General features: G+C 43.1%; 1 long non-coding RNA gene and 1 other non-coding gene across 2 annotated transcripts; one reads left to right on the top strand and one right to left on the bottom strand.

Annotated features, from left to right (window-relative positions):
• Window positions 1-2,116: 2,116 nt before the first annotated feature.
• On the top strand, window positions 2,117-7,210 carry LOC135362016 (uncharacterized). The gene is made up of 2 exons (XR_010406311.1): window positions 2,117-2,379; window positions 6,733-7,210. It is a non-coding gene; the product is annotated as an uncharacterized LOC135362016 (long non-coding RNA).
• TRNAK-UUU (transfer RNA lysine (anticodon UUU)) lies at window positions 6,152-6,222 on the bottom strand. The gene has a single exon. It is a non-coding gene; the product is annotated as a tRNA-Lys (tRNA).
• Window positions 7,211-18,623: the final 11,413 nt, after the last annotated feature.

Genomic DNA, 18,623 nt, shown 5'->3' with positions numbered 1-18,623 from the left:
GCATTAGGCTCCTTGCTCAGTAGGGAGTCTGCTTCTCCCTCTCCCTCTGTGTGCTCTCTCTCTCTCTCTCTCTCTCTAATAAATAAATAAATCTTAAAAATATATATATATAGGGCGCCTGGGTGGCTCAGTCGTTAAGCGTCTGCCTTCGGCTCAGGTCATGATCCCGGGGTCCTGGGATCGAGCCCCGCATCGGGCTCCCTGCTCAGCGGGAAGCCTGCTTCTCCCTCTCCCACTCCCCCTGCTTGTGTTCCCTCTCTCGCTGTGTCTCTCTCTGTCAAATAAATAAATAAAATCTTTAAAAATATATATATATATAAATATACTTAATACCACTGAATGATACACTTAAAAATGGTTAAGATGATAAATTTTGTTATATGTATTTTACCACAATAAAAACATTTTTAATTAAATGGCAAATATAATCAACATATATCAAATTTTTATCTAAGTTCTTTAAGTAAGGATGACATACTAAATTTAAGTTCTTGAAAATTTAATTTTTTTTTTAAAGATTTTATTTATTTATTTGACAGAGAGAGAGGGAGAACAGGAACACAAGCAGGGGGAGTGGGAGAGGGAGAAGCAGGCTTCCCGCTGAGCAGGGAGCCAGATGCGGGGCTCGATCCCAGGACCCTAGGATCATGACCTGAGCCGAAGGCAGACGTTTAACGACTGAGCCACCCAGGCGCCCTGAAAATTTAATTCTTAAGAAATATTTTGTAATGGTAAAACAATAAAAACTGGTATCATATTGTACACATTAGGTCCAAACCTGCATATATAACAAATTAAGAGTGATACAGGGGCACCTGGGTGGCTCAGTCAGTTAAGCTTCAACTCAGGTCATGATCTCAGGGTCCTGGGATAGAGCCCCACATCAGGCTCCCTGCTCGGCGGGGAGCCTGCTTCTTCCTCTCCCTCTCTCTCTGTGCTCTCTCTCTCAAATACATAAATAATATCTTTTAAAAAGAGACTAATACAAATTGTTTTTTATATTGTTAGCTGTTTTAATATTGTTTATATGTTTTTAAATATGGTTCAATATTGCTGATGTTCCTCAGCTGCCATGCTGTGAAAATGACTTTCATTCATGAGAACCTCCAGAATGATGAATTGTTCTGAGAGGAAAGAGCTGATGAGCTTGATGATACTGCCTCTTCTCAAGCACTTCAGTCCCTCAAACCCTCCTCCTCACACTCCAAAACCCTGTCCACCTTTGGCGTCTGCAGCACAACTTACAGATCTCCACAGTATGTGGCCATGGTCACATTTTGTTTGAAGGACATAGGTCTACACCTGTAGAGAAGTGTTTCCCGGGGCTTAGACACTGTCAGTAACAAGAGTGGACATTCAAGATCTTGTGCTGGAATGTCCACAATAGCCAAACTGTGGAAAGAGCCAAGATGTCCATCAACAGATGAATGGATAAAGAAGATGTGGTATATATATACAATGGAATATTATGCAGCCATCAAAAGGAATGAGATCTTGCCATTTGCAACGACATGGATGGAACTGGAGGGTATTATGTTGAGCGAAATAAGTCAAACAGAGAAAGACACGTATCATATGATCTCACTGATATGAGGAATTCTTAATCGCAGGAAACAAACTGAGGGTTGCTGGATTGGGGGTGGGGTGGGAGGGATGGGGTGACTGGGTGATAGACACTGGGGAGGGCATGTGCTCTGGTAAGCGCTGTGAATTGTGCAAGACTGTTGAATCTCAGATCTGTACCTCTGAAACAAATAATGCAATATATGTTAAGAAAAAAAAAAAGAAGAAGAAGATGGCAGGAGGGGAAGAATGAAGGGGGGGAAATCGGAGAGGTAGACGAACCATGAGAGACGATGGACTCTGAAAAACAAACTGACGGTTCTAGAGGGGAGGGGGGTGGGAGGATGGGTTAGCCTGGTGGTGGGTATTGAGGAGGGCACGTTCTGCATGGAGCACTGGGTGTTATGCACAAACAATGAATCATGGAACACTTCATCTAAAACTAATGATGTAATGTATGGGGATTAACATAAGAATAATAAAAAAAAAAAAGATCTTGCACTGGGCAGTGCCAATGCCGACTAGCTGATTCTAAGCCAAGAGGTGCCCCTGTGTTTGTTAATAAATGTGTTTTTGTGACCTGTGGGGCTCACTGAAATGCAGGATCTGGGGCAGAGGTCCCTCTTGCCCAAGAGAACCTGATCATATGAAAACAAATTCAAGAAGCAAGGAATCATCCAGAACTTTGGCAAGCGTTGGACAAGTTTTCCTTCAGTTTGACAAACATGAGGCAATGACAGTGCTAAACAGCTAAAGTTAAATGTCAACCAGGAAACAGCCAGTGCTGGATGGGCCACACCCCAACCAAAGCCTCAGGTAAGTAGCAAGTCCCACTCACTGAGGACTTCCCTGTTTCCTTTGAACCACCAGGTAGAGACAGGGGGCTGCTCTATCTATGGTCCCTAACCCCAGCCTGACTAGGGGGTGCATTTTCCACCCTCCTACAGAAGTGACCTTCTCTCTTCAATTTGGGGCCAATTTATAAAATACTCAAATTTTTTTATTTTTTTAAAAGATTTTATTTATTTATCTGACAGAGAGAGAGACAGCGAGACAGGGAACACAAGCAGGGGGAGTGGGAGAGGGAGAAGCAGGCTCCCCGCTGAGCAGGGAGCCTGACACGGGGCTCGATCTCAGGACCCTAGGTTCATGACTTCCGCCAAAGGCAGACGCCTAACAACTGAGCCACCCAGGCGCCCCCTAAAATATTCAAATTTTAAATGCTGAGACCAGGGGCCTACAGCTGGCCAGGAAGGGGTGTGGGGCCTAGACTGAACTTTGTTCTTCGGGCTAGCTAAGTGATCTCCACCCTGCCTTCCCTTTTCAGCCGCAGCAAGTTCCCGCCTTCCTCAGGGTGTGCCTCATCCTTTACCCCCTTTACCCGCCCCTGCCCCCATGCTGAGGGGGATTAAAGAACACTCTCTGCAATTTCTTTGAGCAAGAAGCTGAAATCAGGGCGCCTGGGTGGCTCAGTTGGTTAAGCGACTGCCTTCGGCTCAGGTCATGATCCTGGAGTCCCTGGATCGAGTCCCGTATCGGGCTCCCTGCTTGGTAGGGAGTCTGCTTCGCCCTCTGACCCTATCCCCTCTCATGTGCTCTCTCTCTCTCTCAAATAAATAAATAAAATCTTTAAAAAAAAAAAAAAAAGAAGCTGAAATCATTAATCAGGACAAAATCTGCGCAGGACTTCTCACCCCGGAAGGTGACTGCCAGTCTTCTACCCTGTGATTCCATGAAAGAGGCTGATTCCAATTATTATGCATTCTCATTGAGGCTTCTTAAATGTATTTTTAAAGCCTATTTATTTATTTATTTAGTAATCTCTACACTCAATGTGGGGCTCAAACTTACAACCTCAAGATCAAGAGTTGTATGCTCTTCGGACTGACCCAGCCAGGCACCCCTTAAATATATTTATAAACATAAGGGATTCATATGTTACAAAAACCCATCTAAAAATACTCTATTTCAGGGATGCCTGGGTGGCTCAGTTGGTTAAGTGTCTACCTCTGGCTCAGGTCATGATCCCAGGGTCCCGGGATCGAGTCCCGCATCGGGCTCCCTGCTCAATGGGGAGTCTGCTTCTCCCTCTCCCTCTACTGCTCCCACTGCTTATGCTCTCACTCTCTCTGACAAATAAATATATAAAATCTTTAAAAATAAATAAATAAATAAAAATACTGTGTTTCCATGGTTCAATATTTGCAAATCCATCGATGTGATACATCACATCAGGGACGCCTGGCTGGTTCAGTGGGAGGAGCGTGCGACTCTTGATCTCAGGGTTGCATTCAAGCCCCATGTTGGCTATAGAGATTACTTAAAATAACATCTTTTTTTCAAAAAGATGTTATTTACTTATTTTTAGAGAGAAGAGCAAGAGCGGGGAAGGGAAGGGGAGAGAGAGAGAATCTCAAGCAGACTCCCTGCTGAGCATGGAGCCTGATGCAGGGCTCAATCTCACAACCCTGAGATCATGCCCTGACCCAAAATCAAGAGTCAGATGCTCAACCGACTGAGCCACCAGGCACCCCTACTTGAAAATCTTAAGAAAAAATGTGATACATCATATCCATAAAGAAAGAATAAGAACCATATGATCATTTCAATAGATGCAGAAAAAGCATTTGGCAAAGTGTAACATGCATTCATGATAAAAACTCTCAACAAAGTATGTTTAGAAAGAACATACCTCGACATGATAAAGGCCATGTATGCAAAACCCACAGCTAACATCATACCCAACACGGGGCTTGAAGTCACAACACAAAATAAACTCAAAATGGATTAAAGACATAAATCTTTATGTCTGAAATCATAAAATCTTCAAAGAAAACGCAGCAGTAATCTCTTTGACATTAGCCATAGAATCATTTTTCTAGGTATGTCTCCTTTGGCAAGGGAAACAAAAACAAAATTAAACTATTAGGACTACATACAAATAAAACGCTTTCACACAGTGAAGGAAACCATCCACAAACAAAAAGGCAACCCACTAAATGGGGGACAACATTGGCAAATCACATATCCAATAAGGGGTTAATATCCAAAATATATAAAGAACTTATACAACTCAACACCAAAAAAACCAAATAATCCAATTTTAAAATGGGCAGAGGACATGAACAGACACTTCTCCAAAGAAGGCATACAGATGGCCAATGGACACATGGAAAGATGCTCAACATCACTCATCATCAGGGAAACACAAATCAAAACCACACTGAGATATCACCTCACACCTGTCAGAATGGCTACGACAAGACAAGAAACAACAGGTGTTGGCAAGGATATGGAGAAAAAGGAATCCTTGTGCACTATTGGTGGGAATGCAAGCTAGTACAACCACTATGAAAAACAGTATGGTGTTTTCTCAAAAAAAAATAAAACAGGGGCGCCTGGGTGGCTCAGTCATTGAGCATCTGCCTTCAGCTCAGGTCATGATCCCAGAGTCCTGGGATTGAGCCCCGCATCGGGCTCTCTGCTCAGCAGGAAGCCTGCTTCTCCATCTCCCACCCCCCCTGCTTGCGTTCCCTCTCAAATAAATAAATAAAATAAAATAAAATAAATAAAATTTAAAAATAAAATAAATAAAAATCGAATTACCATATGATCCAGTAATTCCACTAGTGGGTATTTACCCAGAGAAAACAAAAACACTAATTCGAAAGGATATATGCACTCCTATGTTTATTGCAGTATTATTTACAATAGCTACGATATAAAAGCAACCCTAGTGTCCATCAATAGATGAATGGATAAGGAAGATGTGGTATACATATGTCCAATGGAATATTACTCAGCCACAAAAAAAGAATGAAATCTTGTCATTTGCAACAACATGGATGGATCTAGAGGGTATAATGCTAAGTGAAATAAGTCAGAGGGGGTGCCTGGGTGGCTCAGTTGGTTAATCAACTGCCTTCGGCTCAGGTCATGACCCCAGGGTCCTGGGATCGAGCCCTGCATGAGGCTCCCTGCTTGGCAGGGACCTACTTCTCCCTCTCCCTCTGCCGCTCCCACTGCTTGTGCTCTCCTGCTCTCTCATTCTGTCCAATAAATAAATAAATAAATAAATAACTCTTTAAAAAATAAATAAGTCAGTCAGAGAAAGACAAATACCATATGATTCCATTCATATGTGGAATTTAAGAAACAAAACAACTGAACAAAGAAAAAGAAGAGACAAACCAAAAAACAGACTCTTAGCTACAGAGAACAAACTGATGGTTACCAGAGGGGAGGTGGGTGGGGGAATGGGTAAAATAAGTGAAGGGGATTATGAGTACACTTACCGTGGGGCACCGAGGTGGCTCAGTCAGTTAAGCATCCAACTCTTGATATCAGCTCAGGTCTTCATCTCATGGTCATGAGTTGAAGCCCCACACTGGGTTCCACACTGGGCATGGAGCCTATTTAAAATTTAAAAATTTTTTTTTAATTTTTAAAAAAGAGTACACTTATCATGAACACTGAGTAATGTACAGAATTGTTGAATCACTATATTGTACACCTGAAAGCAATATAACACTGTATGTTAATTATACTGGAATTTTTTTTTAAAGATTTTATTTTTACACAATCTCTACACCCAACATGGGGTTTGAACCCACAACCCTGAGATCAAAAGTCTCACGCTCCCGATTGAGCCAGCCAGGCACCTCAATACTGGAATTTTTTAAAACAATAAATAAATAGGGCGCCTGGGTGGCTCAGTTGGTTAAGCGACTGCCTTTGGCTCAGGTCATGATCCCGGAGTCCCGGGATCAAGTCCCGCATCGGGTTCCCTGCTCGGCAGGGAGTCTGCTTCTCCCTCTGACCCTCCCCTCTCTCATGTGCTCTCTCTCTCTCTCAAATAAATAAATAAAATCTTTAAAAAAAAAAACAATAAATAAATAAATGTATTATATTTCATTGGAATAATTACTAATTATCCATTTAAAATAGGGTTTGCAGCATAAACTTGTATACAGAATACTGACATCATTTCATAGGTGGGGAGACTTTGGTGTAGGACAAAATAAACTAATCCCGAAATCAATTCCGTTAAGTGTACCTCCTGTTCCTGCCTCTCCTCATTCCCAACCCTCACCCATTTCACTTCGTCCATCCTACAGTTCATTGTGGCTTTTTTTTTTCATGAGGAACTTTGTATGTTTTGTTTCACAGAACGAAAGATTTGCTGTTGTGTCCTCAGCTCCCAGAATGGTGCCTTGATCAATAGCCACTGTATGAATGAATCGAACATCTTAATATTTATTTGGGTTTATCCAAGTCGGACTCCTGATCAAGAAGACTTATACCCTGCTCAACACCAGAAGTTTATCTTTTCTTTCCTTGTAATTCTTTTCAGGTTATAAAAGTAACTTGGAAATTTTGAAAATTTAGAAACGCAGACAATTTCCAGGGCCGACTGGGTGGCTCAGTCGGTTAAGCAGCTGACTCTTGATTTCGGCTCAGGTTGTGATCTCAGGGTCATGAGATCAAGCCCCAGACATAGGGCTCTATGCTCAGAGTGGAGTCTGCTTGCCCCTCTCCCTCTACCTGCCGCCCCCTGGCTCGCGTATGTGCACTCTCTCTCTAAAATAAATAAATAAAACTCTTAAAAAAAAAAAAAGAAATATAGAGAATTTGGAAACAACAGAAAGTATGAGAGAAGAATTCCTGACATCTTACTACTCTAGTAAGTAGACTTACAGACTACTAGATAGACTACACAAACAGTCAAAGGTTTTTACAACTGCAATTAATCAAGTCGTCCGTGTCCATGATGGAAATATTAGAAACTAGCAAAAAGAAAAAAGGGAAGAAACAGTGGCATTCTCAAAGCAGAATGGCTCAGGACTTGAGCTTTAAAGACAGAAGCCTGCAATTAGCAAGGGCTGCTGGAAGGTTACTCTGAGCTGCCTGACAGCTTGAAGTTCAAGAGCTACAAGGTCTGGCCCAGCCCCCAGATTTGCAAGCTCAAGGGCAAGAGGACAGATGCAGGCCCCCTTATCACATGTCTACTTAAAACATATACATCAGAATTTGAAGTCAAAGTGATTTAAATCATGCTGAAATTTTAATAATTTGAATTTTTATTTTTTAATTTTAATAGTTTATCATTTTTTTTAGTAATCTCTACACCCAATGTGGGACTCGAATGCACAACCCCTAGATCAAGAGTCGCATGCTCTTCCTACTGAGCCAGCCAGGCGCCCCACTAATTTGAAACTTTCTTTTTTTTTTTAAAGATTTTATTTATTTGAGAGAGAGAGAGTGAGAGAGAACATGAGAGGGGAGAGGGTCAGAGGGAGAAGCAGACTCCCCACTGAGCAGGGAGCCCGATGTGGGACTATGATCCTGGGACTCCAGGATCATGACCTGAGCTGAAGGCAGTCACTTAACGAACTGAGCCACCCAGGTGCCCTTAACTTTCATTAACGGATGCCTGGGTGGCTCAGTCCGTTAAGTGTCTGCCTTCGGCTCATGTCATGATCCCAGGGTCCTGTGATCGAGTCCCACATCAGGCTCCCTGCTCAGCAGGGAGTCTGCTTTTCCCTCTCCCCCTGCCGCTCCCCCTACTTTGTGCTCTCTCTCTCTGACAAATAAATTAAAAAATAAAATATGAAACTTTAATTAAATCTTGTTAAATGTTTTTATAAATATATAACTTTTTGCATTATTAGTGTCCAATGTCCATCTAAGCTCCACTGTAGAGAACTAATACCATGCTTCCTGTATGTCAAAAGTTTTTGGGGCACCTGGGTGGCACAGTCAGGTAAGCATCCGACTCATGGTTTCAGCTCAAGTCATGATCTCAGGGTTGGGGGATCGAACCCCGAGTCAGGCTCTGTGCTCGGCCAGGAGTCTGACTGAAGATTCTGTCCTCCCTCCATCCCTCCCCCTACTCTCTCTCTAATAAATAAATTTTTTTTTAAAAAGAATGTATCTGGGCACCTGGGTGGCTCAGTCAGTTAAGCATCTGCCTCCGGGTCCTGGGATCGAGCCCCACATCTGGCTCCCTGCTCAGTGGAGAGTCTGCTTCTCCCTCTCCCTCTGACCCTCCTTCCTGCTTGTGGTCTCTCTCTTTCTGTCTCAAATAAATAAATAAAATCTTTAAAAATAAAAAACAAAAAATAAAATAAAAAAGAGTGTATGTTTATAGATATGCGGATGTATAGACTTAAGAGTAATATTAATTTTTTAATGTTTCATGGTTTTCCTTAGCCACCACGCAGTACCTCTGGAACCACCATTTGGAACACAGAGAGAAACAAGAATAGGGACCCACAGCATCAGTGGGACATGATACTTGGTTACCTGTGAATCTCTTGCATTCATGCTATCTGGAAGGGTTTGATGCATTAATTTGTCTTTTCTTTCTCCTAAGCCTCTACTGCTCAAATTCCCTCCTTACTCCAAAGCAGTGGCCATCTCCAAGATCCAAGGAGGCACAACCCACAAACTTTCATGGCATCCATAAATAGTCGCCTTTTGTTTTGAGAACACAGCGCAAGCGCGGTGCAGAAGTATTTCCCTGGGGCCTCAACAGTATCAGTCATGCAAGTAGCTGTTCCCAGAAGGGCACGGTTCAGGGTTTAGGACTAGGCCAGCACTGACCACTGCATCCCAAGGCGGAAGTGCCCATGCAATCTCTACCATGTGCTTTCTGTGTGTTCTTATGGCAATGTGGCACCTTCCAAAGCATGGAGCCCAGGCCAGGGCCCTCTGGCCCAGGTCCAAGGGCAATATTGGATTAGGAGCTCCCTTTGCTGCCTGGAGCAGCCCAGCCCACGTTGTGGGCCCATCCAGGACAATGCAGTAAAAGAATGTGGCCAAGAATGCTTCTGGCCAATCCCATGCTTCACCGGACATGCACACTTTGGAGCAATTGGCCAGAGGCATTACCACGGGCAGAGGTGGCCTGACCTGCTGCAATGCTGGTCTGCGGGAAAACAAGCTCCATCCCAGGCAGGCTCTACAGCATCTTTCGTGGAGAGCCCTGGCTGCTTCCCTAACCTCACTGAAGCCAGGAAACACTGACCATGTGCAAGATCCTCTGGCCCTGGGATGGGGTGGAGGGCACTGGGAAGCAGTTCCATGAGGGAAGCTGGCTTGATGGGAACCCAAGGGACCAGGCTGAGGAAGCAGGTGCCCCCACAGCCATGCAGAGCTAAATAGGCACCAGCCTCATTCACAAGATTTCTGGGAAAAGACCATAGATGAGCAGGTGAGGTGGTCAATGTCTGCCATCCCTCCTTTTCACAGCCAAAATGTCCTCAGATGGAGGGCAGAGGAAAACGGCGAACAGAGCCACAAGTATACATGGGCAAAGTTCAGACTACAGGAAACCCTCCAGGACAAAATGCCTCAGGGCCTTCAACAGCTAGATTATAAGGAAAAGAAAGAAATGGAAGGGGTGGGGGGGATAGGTTAAAAGTGACTTAGAAGACATTTGAATAAAAGTTTTTAAAAGGCAAGCTAAAAAAAATTTTTTTTAAGGCAAGCTAAACTATAGTATGTAGGAATGTACAGCTGGATGATAAAACTATTGCTTTTTGTGATTAGCAGAGAAGTCAGGATCACGGTTACATGGTGGGGAGGGGGGTGGTATGGTTCGGATGGGAAACATGAAGAGGTTTCTAGGGCGTCTGGCAAAGCTTCATTTCTTGACCTGGTTGGTGGTGACAAGGATGTTTGGCTTAAAATAAGTCATTGAGTCATACATTTGTTTTGTTATGTCTGTGTTTTATTTTATAGTAAAAAGCGTTTTGCTTTTTTTTTTTTAAAGATTTTTTTTTTTTTTTTATTCATGAGAGACAGAGCGAGAGAGAAAGGCAGAGAGAGAAGCAGGCTCCCAAGGAGCAGGGAGCCCGATGCAGGACTCGATTCCAGGACCCTGAGATCATGACCTGAGCCGAAGGCAGACGCTTAACCATCTGAGCCACCCAGGCGCCCCAAGGGTTTTGCTTTTTAAAAAAATCTCCCCTTGAGGGGCACCTGGGTGGCTCAGTCGGTTAAGCATCCAACTCTTGATTTCGGCTCAGGTCATGATCTCAGGGTCGTGAGATTGAGCCCCATGTTGGGCTCCGCGCTGAGCGTGGAACCTGCTTGAGATTCTCTCTCTCCCTCTGCCCCTTTCCCCCTACTCACACACTCTCTCTTTCTTTAAATAAATAAATAAAAGTTATTTTAAAAATAAATAAATAAATAATCTCCCCTTGAATATTAGTTTGCTATATAATCCATGAGGACTTTGTTTTGGTGTTCTTAGGACCCAGAAACCCTCAGTATAGTTTTAAAATTTCCATTTCTCTGGTATCTGTTGTGGCCACACCATTCCTGCAGATGTTTTCCAGATGTCGATCATATGTTCTGGCTATTTTGAGTGAGCCCTGATTTTAAATAGTCTATCTGCTTGTCATTACAAATCATCATTTCCCCTGAAATTCTAGGATCCTGATGAATTATATGTAAATGAATGAAATCATTAAGCATTTTTTGAGACAGCAGGGTTGGGAAAAAAAAAAAAAACCAGCACCTCACAATTATTCACAAAGTTGAGCTCACAGCGGCCCACAGTCAGCTGAAGGAAGACTGTGTGTGCAGTGCATTCTGGTCAGAATGCCTGACTGAGGACAAGGAGCCAGACAGAACAAGAGAATAGTGGCAAATATTTCTAGACTCTTCCCTGAGCAATGCCCACCTCCTTGAGGTACAGTGGTTGATATCCAAGGGACCAAAGATGGTACATAGATTTCTACTGAAGTAAGAGGAGCTGGAGCGTAGGCCTGGTTCAACAACCATGGGGGCCAAGGGTGGGAAAGTAAGGTCAGTGGGCAAGTCTCCAGGCTAGAAGTAGAGACAGAAACAGGGGCAAGGCCAGGGGGCAGGAGATAAACAGGACAGGAGCGGGACTGTGTGTGGAAGTGGTGGCTTTCTTGGCTGGCCATCCTCTTACGGGAGATGGTAAGATGACCTGATTTACGGGCAGCCCCCACCCTTCTGCCCTCTCCCAACTAGGCAGCTGGGCAGGGCAAGGCAGAACCAAGGCTGCTCCAAATTCATCTGAGGTGCTTCTGGTCTACCTCCTCTCCCCACAGGACATATTAACTAGAGCTGGCCAGGGTCTCTGCCACAACCTAATACCTCCTCTCCTGTGTCCTCCAGTTCCCCAACTCTAGTGGCTGGGCTGTTGTCGTGGGAGGTATGGAAATCCCCAGAACCCATGAACACATGACCTTACACAGCAAAAGGAACTTTGCAGATGTGATCAAGTTAAGGCTCCACTGAAGGCCATGAAGATGGAGGGAGGGGCCATAAGCCAAAGAATGCGGGTAGCCTGTAGCTGGAAAAAGCAAGGAAATGCATTCTCCCATCTAGTCTCCTGAAGGAACACAGCCGACACCTCGATGTCTAGACTTTAATTTTCCAAACTATAAGATGATAAATGGGTGTTGTTCTAAGTCACTGAGTTTGTGGAAATGTGTTAGAGCAGCGATAGGAAACTAACACAGGAAGGAATGGGCCAGGCTCTCAATGAGCCAGCCAAGGCAGAAAGTGGTAGAAGATGCTGTTGGGTGCTTGGACAGGGTCACCAACAGTGGAATTCCACGGGGCTGAGAAAACCTGTCAGCTTGCATGGGACGAGAACGTGCACTTCAATTTTTCAACAGGGGTAGCTGAAGCCGCGGGGGAGGAAGGACAGTCTCAGGCTGTTTTCTCTGATTGTCTCTCTTGGAGCCAATGTCTGTCAGCCCATGCCATATATGCCTCTTTCCCACAGTATAGAGTATCCCACTAAATTTGACAGGGGCTCTGTCCTACTGGGGCAAGGGGAAGTCTTGCTAGATATGAACAGGCAGCTAACATTATGGTGAGGCTCAGAGGCAATAGGGATGAACACTCTAATGACCAAGGGATGGAATGTTCTGGGTAGAGAGAGGCATATTTACAGGTTACCTGTTTACCTGGATGGTGAGTTAGCATGGGGCCACGTGAGTCATTCAGTCTGTCTGTGGGGGATGAATTGGAAAGCTGGGTGACTGTGGCCCAGGGACAGAAACTCTGGAAGCTTCAGTTCCCTCATCTGTGAAATGGGCTGAACACAGTACCTACCTCATAGGGTTATAACTAGGCTTAAGGCGATAATCTGTGTGAAACACTTAGTGCAGTGCCTGGCGCACAGAAAGTATTCAGAGAAAGCCACAGTTATGTAAAAACTGCAGCCCAGATTGGAAATCAGATAGAGGGAGGCCTGTGAAGGTGGAAAGGCTCTTTGATAAACAGGGCAAATGGAGGTCTGTTGAGTGCAGGTACTGAGGTGTGTCTAAGCAAGCTGTGACAACTGGAATGGGGTGGGTCCATCAGGAAGCCCAGCAGGTGGCTCCCCATGGATGCTCAGTAGTCAGGAGTGGATGTCCAAGACTGTTCTCAGCCAGGGCACATGCGTGTAGGGGGGGTGATGGTGCACACCCCCAAGGGCAGGCCTTGGGACCCAACAAGCCACTGCATCCTTGTTCCTATAACACAGGGCATGTCTCTGCCCTGGTGAAAAGTGGTCAGGCAGTCCAGCACTAGGGGGGTCCGATCCTGGGGCCAAGCCAGAGCAGACACCTAGAGGACACAGGTAGAGCAGAGAGAGCTGGGAACAAAGCCAAGCTCAGTGAGCCCCATGAGCACCAGGCCTGAGGTGGCCAAGACCATTTGAGGAGACCGAAGGGTAAAAGCAGGACTGGACCCGAGAGAGAAAACCCAGCACCAGAAGCTGGAATGCAGAGAGACAAAGGCCAGTGCAAGGCTGGGAAGGGTTGAACAACTCACCAACCAGAGGCCTGGGCACCCATGGAATGTTCCACGGTTTTCCATGCTGGGGTGTGCCTGAATCAGATGGGCTAACTTTGTCAACAGTTCCAGGCTCTTTGAAGAGTGTGAGGGAACATTTAAATGCAATTTTTAATCTTGGTGTCAAAATGAGTGCACAAGACATGAGAAGAACATGTAATTTTACAAAGTTGATCTCATATCATGTGTACTCAGTAGAAAAGTGGCATAAATGTTCTTTACAGTGGGAAATCGGACTTTATGGACACCACCAAAGAATCATCAGTTCCCCACCCGTTCTACGGCTTCTATTATGTTTATCAAGAACATTTTCATAAAATGTTTCTGGTAAAATGCAAGAGTCCTTTTATAGTGAGAAAAAACAGTCCTCTTTGAAATGGATCACCCCCCCTTCCCTAACACGGCCATGATTGCAGATCGTAGTACACAGAAATTTTCACAAAGTTACAGCCTACATTTTTCATCAGCACCAACAAAAAGTAGAACAAGTGGAAAAGGTTTGTTCCACAGCCTCATAAGAATGAACCAATGGCACCAGGTGAAGCTTTATCTCATAGATTTATAGAAATTCCAACAAAAAAGTTGTCCCTACTATTACTAAAATATCTCATGAAAACACTACAGTTAACGTGAAAGCTCTTGAACTTTACATTCTACCATGGGAGTTGACTGATTAAGTAAATGTTTTCATTGCTATGAGCCATAAAAAACATGGTACCACGACTACTGGCATGTTTACTCAAAATACAAATACTGACTTTGAAGAAGCAAAACTTACAAAGTTGTAGCAGAGTTTAGAAGAGAGAAAAACTTTGGAAATTTTGTAGCTTCTGCAGGAGATGATTGCTAATGATAGTATAGGCAAACCTTGAGAGCATCTACTGATTATTCTAATTTCTTTTTTTTACTTTTTTTTTTTAAGTAATCTCTACACCAATGTGGGGAACTCAGGACCCCAAGATCAAGAGTTGTATGCTCTCCCAACTGAGCCAACCAGGCACCTTGATTATACTTCTTTCAATAGGGAGGAAGGGAGAGTCCTGAATGGGTTTTGCTTTTTAAAAAAATCTCCCCTTGAGGGGCACCTGGGTGGCTCAGTCGGTTAAGCATCCAACTCTTGATTTCGGCTCAGGTCATGATCTCAGGGTCGTGAGATTGAGCCCCAAGTCGGGCTCCACGCTGCGCGTGGAACCTGCTTGAGATTCTCTCTCTCCCTCTGGCCCTTTCCCCCTACTCACACACTCTCTCTTTCTTTAAATAAATAAAAGTTATTTTAAAAATAAATAAATAAAAAATCTCCCCTTGAATATTAGTTTGCTATATAATCCATGAGGACTTTGTTTTGGTGGGAATGGGATAATCTGAAAAAAGCATGGAATCTTTGAAAAATCCCTTCCTCTTCTATATCATAGTGTGGCCTCATCCTTCTACTATCTCTCAATGAAAACAGTAGTCAAAAGGAACTTTATCTCCAAATCAGGAATGACTGAATGTACCTAAAGGTGCTCATCATGAGAAAATAAGAATATTGATCCTTCCATGTCTAAGGAAGTAAGATTTTTTTTTTTTTGACTATCCAGTTTGAGGAATCTGAAGAGTAACTGACAACTGAAACTATAAAGCCTCTCTTAAGAATTCAAATGAATTACTCAGAGACAGGCCAAAAAATGTTTCAAATTTTAAAGAAGAATAAATAATTGTTGAGCAAGCTGAGTTCTTCAAACAAGTACATGTAGACCCAAATGAAAATTGCAGGAGACCATTGCCAATGGCAGTTTAAGGAACTACCCAGCACTCAGTGTTCCCAACCTGTATGATCTTATTGTAAAGTCCATAAAGCCAAAAACTAAGTTTTTCTTGTTTAAGAAAAATACTCAATACCTGGAATAGTGTCTAGAATGTGGTAGAGCCTCAATAAATATTCATACATTTTTAAAATAGGTGAATAAAAAATCAAGGCAATTATAAACTCCAGGGAAAAATGAAGGTGTGGCAGACATTATTTGCTGCCTCCCCAGCAGCCTTCCCTCCTTCTTCTTTGCTAATGGAACTCTGATTTCAATTAAGTATATGTCAGTTTCATCTACTTCAAGAGTGTTGGGACTCCTGTCTTCCCCAGAGAGAGAATCCTGATTAGCCCAATCATGGTAATTTATTCCCTTTGATGGTGACTGGTTTACTAATGAACAGGTGACACAATACTGGTCAATGAAACCTGAGAAGTCTCCTGTGACGTTCCTAAGAGACTTCTCACTCTTAAGAAAAGGATAGGAATGGATACAAAATTAATATACAGAAATCTATTGCATTTCTATATACTAATAATGAAGTAGCAGAAAGATAAATAAAGAAAACAATCCCATTCACAATTGCACCAAAAAAACCCAAATACATGGGGTGCCTGGGTGGCTCAGTTCTTTGGCTGCCTTCAACTGGGGTCATGGTCCTGGAGTCCCGGGATGGAGCCCTGCATCAGGCTCCCTGCTCAGCGGGGAGTCTGCTTCTCTCTCTGCCCCTCCCCACCCGTCGTGCTCTCTCTCAGATAAATAAATAAAATCTTTTAAATAAATAAATAAATACATAAATACATAAAATATCTGGGAATAAACTTAATCAAGGAGGTGAAAGACCTGTACTCTAAAGACTATAAAACACTGATGAAAGAAATTGAAGAGAACAGGGGCACCTGGGTGGCTCAGTTGTTAAGCATCTGCCTTCAGCTCAGGTCATGATCTCAGGGTCCTGGGATCAAGCCCCACATAGGGCTCCTTGCTCAGCGGGAAGTCTGCTTCTCCCTCTCCCACTCCCCCTGCTTGTGTTCCTGCTCTCACTATGTCTCTCTCTGTCATATAAATAAATAAAATCTTTAAAAAAAAAAAAAAAAGAAAGAAAGAAATTGAAGAGAACATAAACAAATGGAAAGATATCCCACGCTCATGGATTGGGAGAACCAATGTTGTTAAAATGTCCATACCACCCAAAGCAATCTACAGATTTAATGCAATCCCTACCAAAATACCAATATGTTTTTCACAGAACTAGAACAAATCATCCTAAAATTTGTATGGAACCACAAAAGACCCCAAAAGGTCAAAGCAATCTTGAAAAAGAACAAAGCTAGAGGTATCACAATCCCAGGTTTCAAGATATACTACAAAGCTGTAGTGATCAAAACACAATAGGGGCAGTAGGGGCGCCTGGGTGGCTCAGTCAGTTAAGCATCCGACTTTTGGTTTTGGCTTGGGTCATGATCTCAGGGTTGTAAGATTGAGCCCTGCATTGGGTTCCATGCTCAGTAGGGAGTCTGCTTGAGATTCTCTCTCTTGCTCCCTCTGCCCCTCTCCCATTCATGCTCCCCCCGCAAATAAATAAATACTAAAAAAAAAAAAAGGGCACCTGGGTGGCTCAGTCATTAGGCGTCTGCCTTCAGCTCAGGTCATGATCCCAGGGTCCTGGGATCGAGTCCTGCATCGGGCTTCCTGTTCAGCGGGAAGCCTGCTTCTCCCTCTCCCACTCCCCCTGCTTGTGTTCCCTCTCTCGCTGTCTGTCAAATAAAGTCTTTAAAAAAAAATAAAAAATGTCTTAAAATAAGCTTTAAAAAAAAAACAAACCACAGTATGGTACTGGCACAAAAATGGACACATAGATCAATGAAACAGAATAGAGCACAGAAATAAACCCATGACTATATGGTCAATTAATCTATGACAAAACAGGCAAGAATACACAATGGGAAAAAGACAGTCTCTTTAACAAAATGGTGTTAGAAAAACTGGACAGCTACACGCAAAAGAATGAAACTGGACCACTTTCTTACACCATACACAAAATAAACTCAAAATGGATTAAAGACCTAAATGTGAGACCTGAAATCATAAAATTCTTTTTTTTAAGATTTTATTTATTTATTTGTCAGAGAGAGAGAGAGCACAAGCAGGGGGAGCAGCAGGCAGAGGGAGAAGCAGGCTCCCTGCTCAGCAGGGAGCCCGATGCAGGGCTCAACCCCAGGACCCTGGGATCATGACCTAAGCCAAAGGCAGATGATTAACTGACTGAGCCACCCAGGCGTCCCGAAATCATAAAATTCTTAGAAGAAAACATAGCAGTAATCTCTTTGATATTAGCCATAGAATCATTTTTCTAGATATGTCTCCTTTGGCAAAGGAAACAAAAGTAAAATTAGACTATTAGGACTACATACAAATAAAAAGCTTTCACACAGTGAAGGAAACCATCCACAAAACAAAAAGACAACTCACTAAATGGGAGAAGATATTTGGAAATGACATATCCGATAAGGGGTTAATATCCAAAATATATAAAGAACTTATACAACTCAACACCAGAAAAACAAATAATCCAATTTTAAAATGGGCAGAGGACATGAACAGACATTTTTCCAAAGAAGGCATACAGATGGCCAACTGACACATGAAAAGATGCTAAACATCACTCATCATCAGGAAAATGCAAACCAAAACCACAGTAAGATGTCACCTCACACCTGTCAGAATCTAGTATCAAAAAGACAAAAAAACAACAGGTGTTGGTGGGGATATGGAGAAAAAGGAACCCTTGTGCACTGTTGGTGGGAATGCAAACTGGTGAGGCCATTGTGGAAAACGGTATGGAGTTTCCTCAAAAAATTAAAAACAGAATTACCATACAATCCAGTAATTCCACTACTGGGTATTTATCCAAAGAATACAAAACACTAATTTGAAAAGATATATGCACCCCTATGTTTATTGCAGCATTCTTTACAATAGCCAGGATAAAAAAGCAACCCAAATGTTCATCAATAGATAAATAGATAAGGAAGATGTGCTATATAAATACACAATAGAATATGACTCATCCATAAAAAGAATAAAATCTTGGGGCGCCTGGGTGGCTCAGTCAGTTGAGTGTCTGCCTTCAGCTCAGGTCATGATCCCGGGGTCCTGGGATCGAGCCCCGCATCGGGCTCCCTGCTGAGCGGGAAGTCTGCTTCTCCCTCTGCCTCTCCCCCACCTCAGCTTGTGCACTCTCTCTCTCTCTCTCAAATAAACAAAAAATAAAATCTTAAAAAAAAAAAGAAGAAAATCTTATCATTTGCAACAACATCCAGAAGGCGTAATGCTAAGTGAGATAAGTCAGTCAGAGAAAGACAAATACCATATGATTTCACTCATATGTGGAATTTAAGAAACAAAACATATGAACAAAGAAAAAAAAGAGATAAACAAAAA

The sequence above is a fragment of the Mirounga angustirostris genome, unplaced genomic scaffold (genome assembly GCF_029215605.1).
Source record: "Mirounga angustirostris isolate CCGP_5_RB_7025 unplaced genomic scaffold, mMirAng1.0.hap1 SCAF_11, whole genome shotgun sequence".
NCBI classification, from domain to species: Eukaryota; Metazoa; Chordata; class Mammalia; order Carnivora; family Phocidae; genus Mirounga; species Mirounga angustirostris.
The sequence above is the reverse complement of the archived record's forward strand: the minus strand, read 5'-3'. Positions and strand labels throughout refer to the sequence as shown.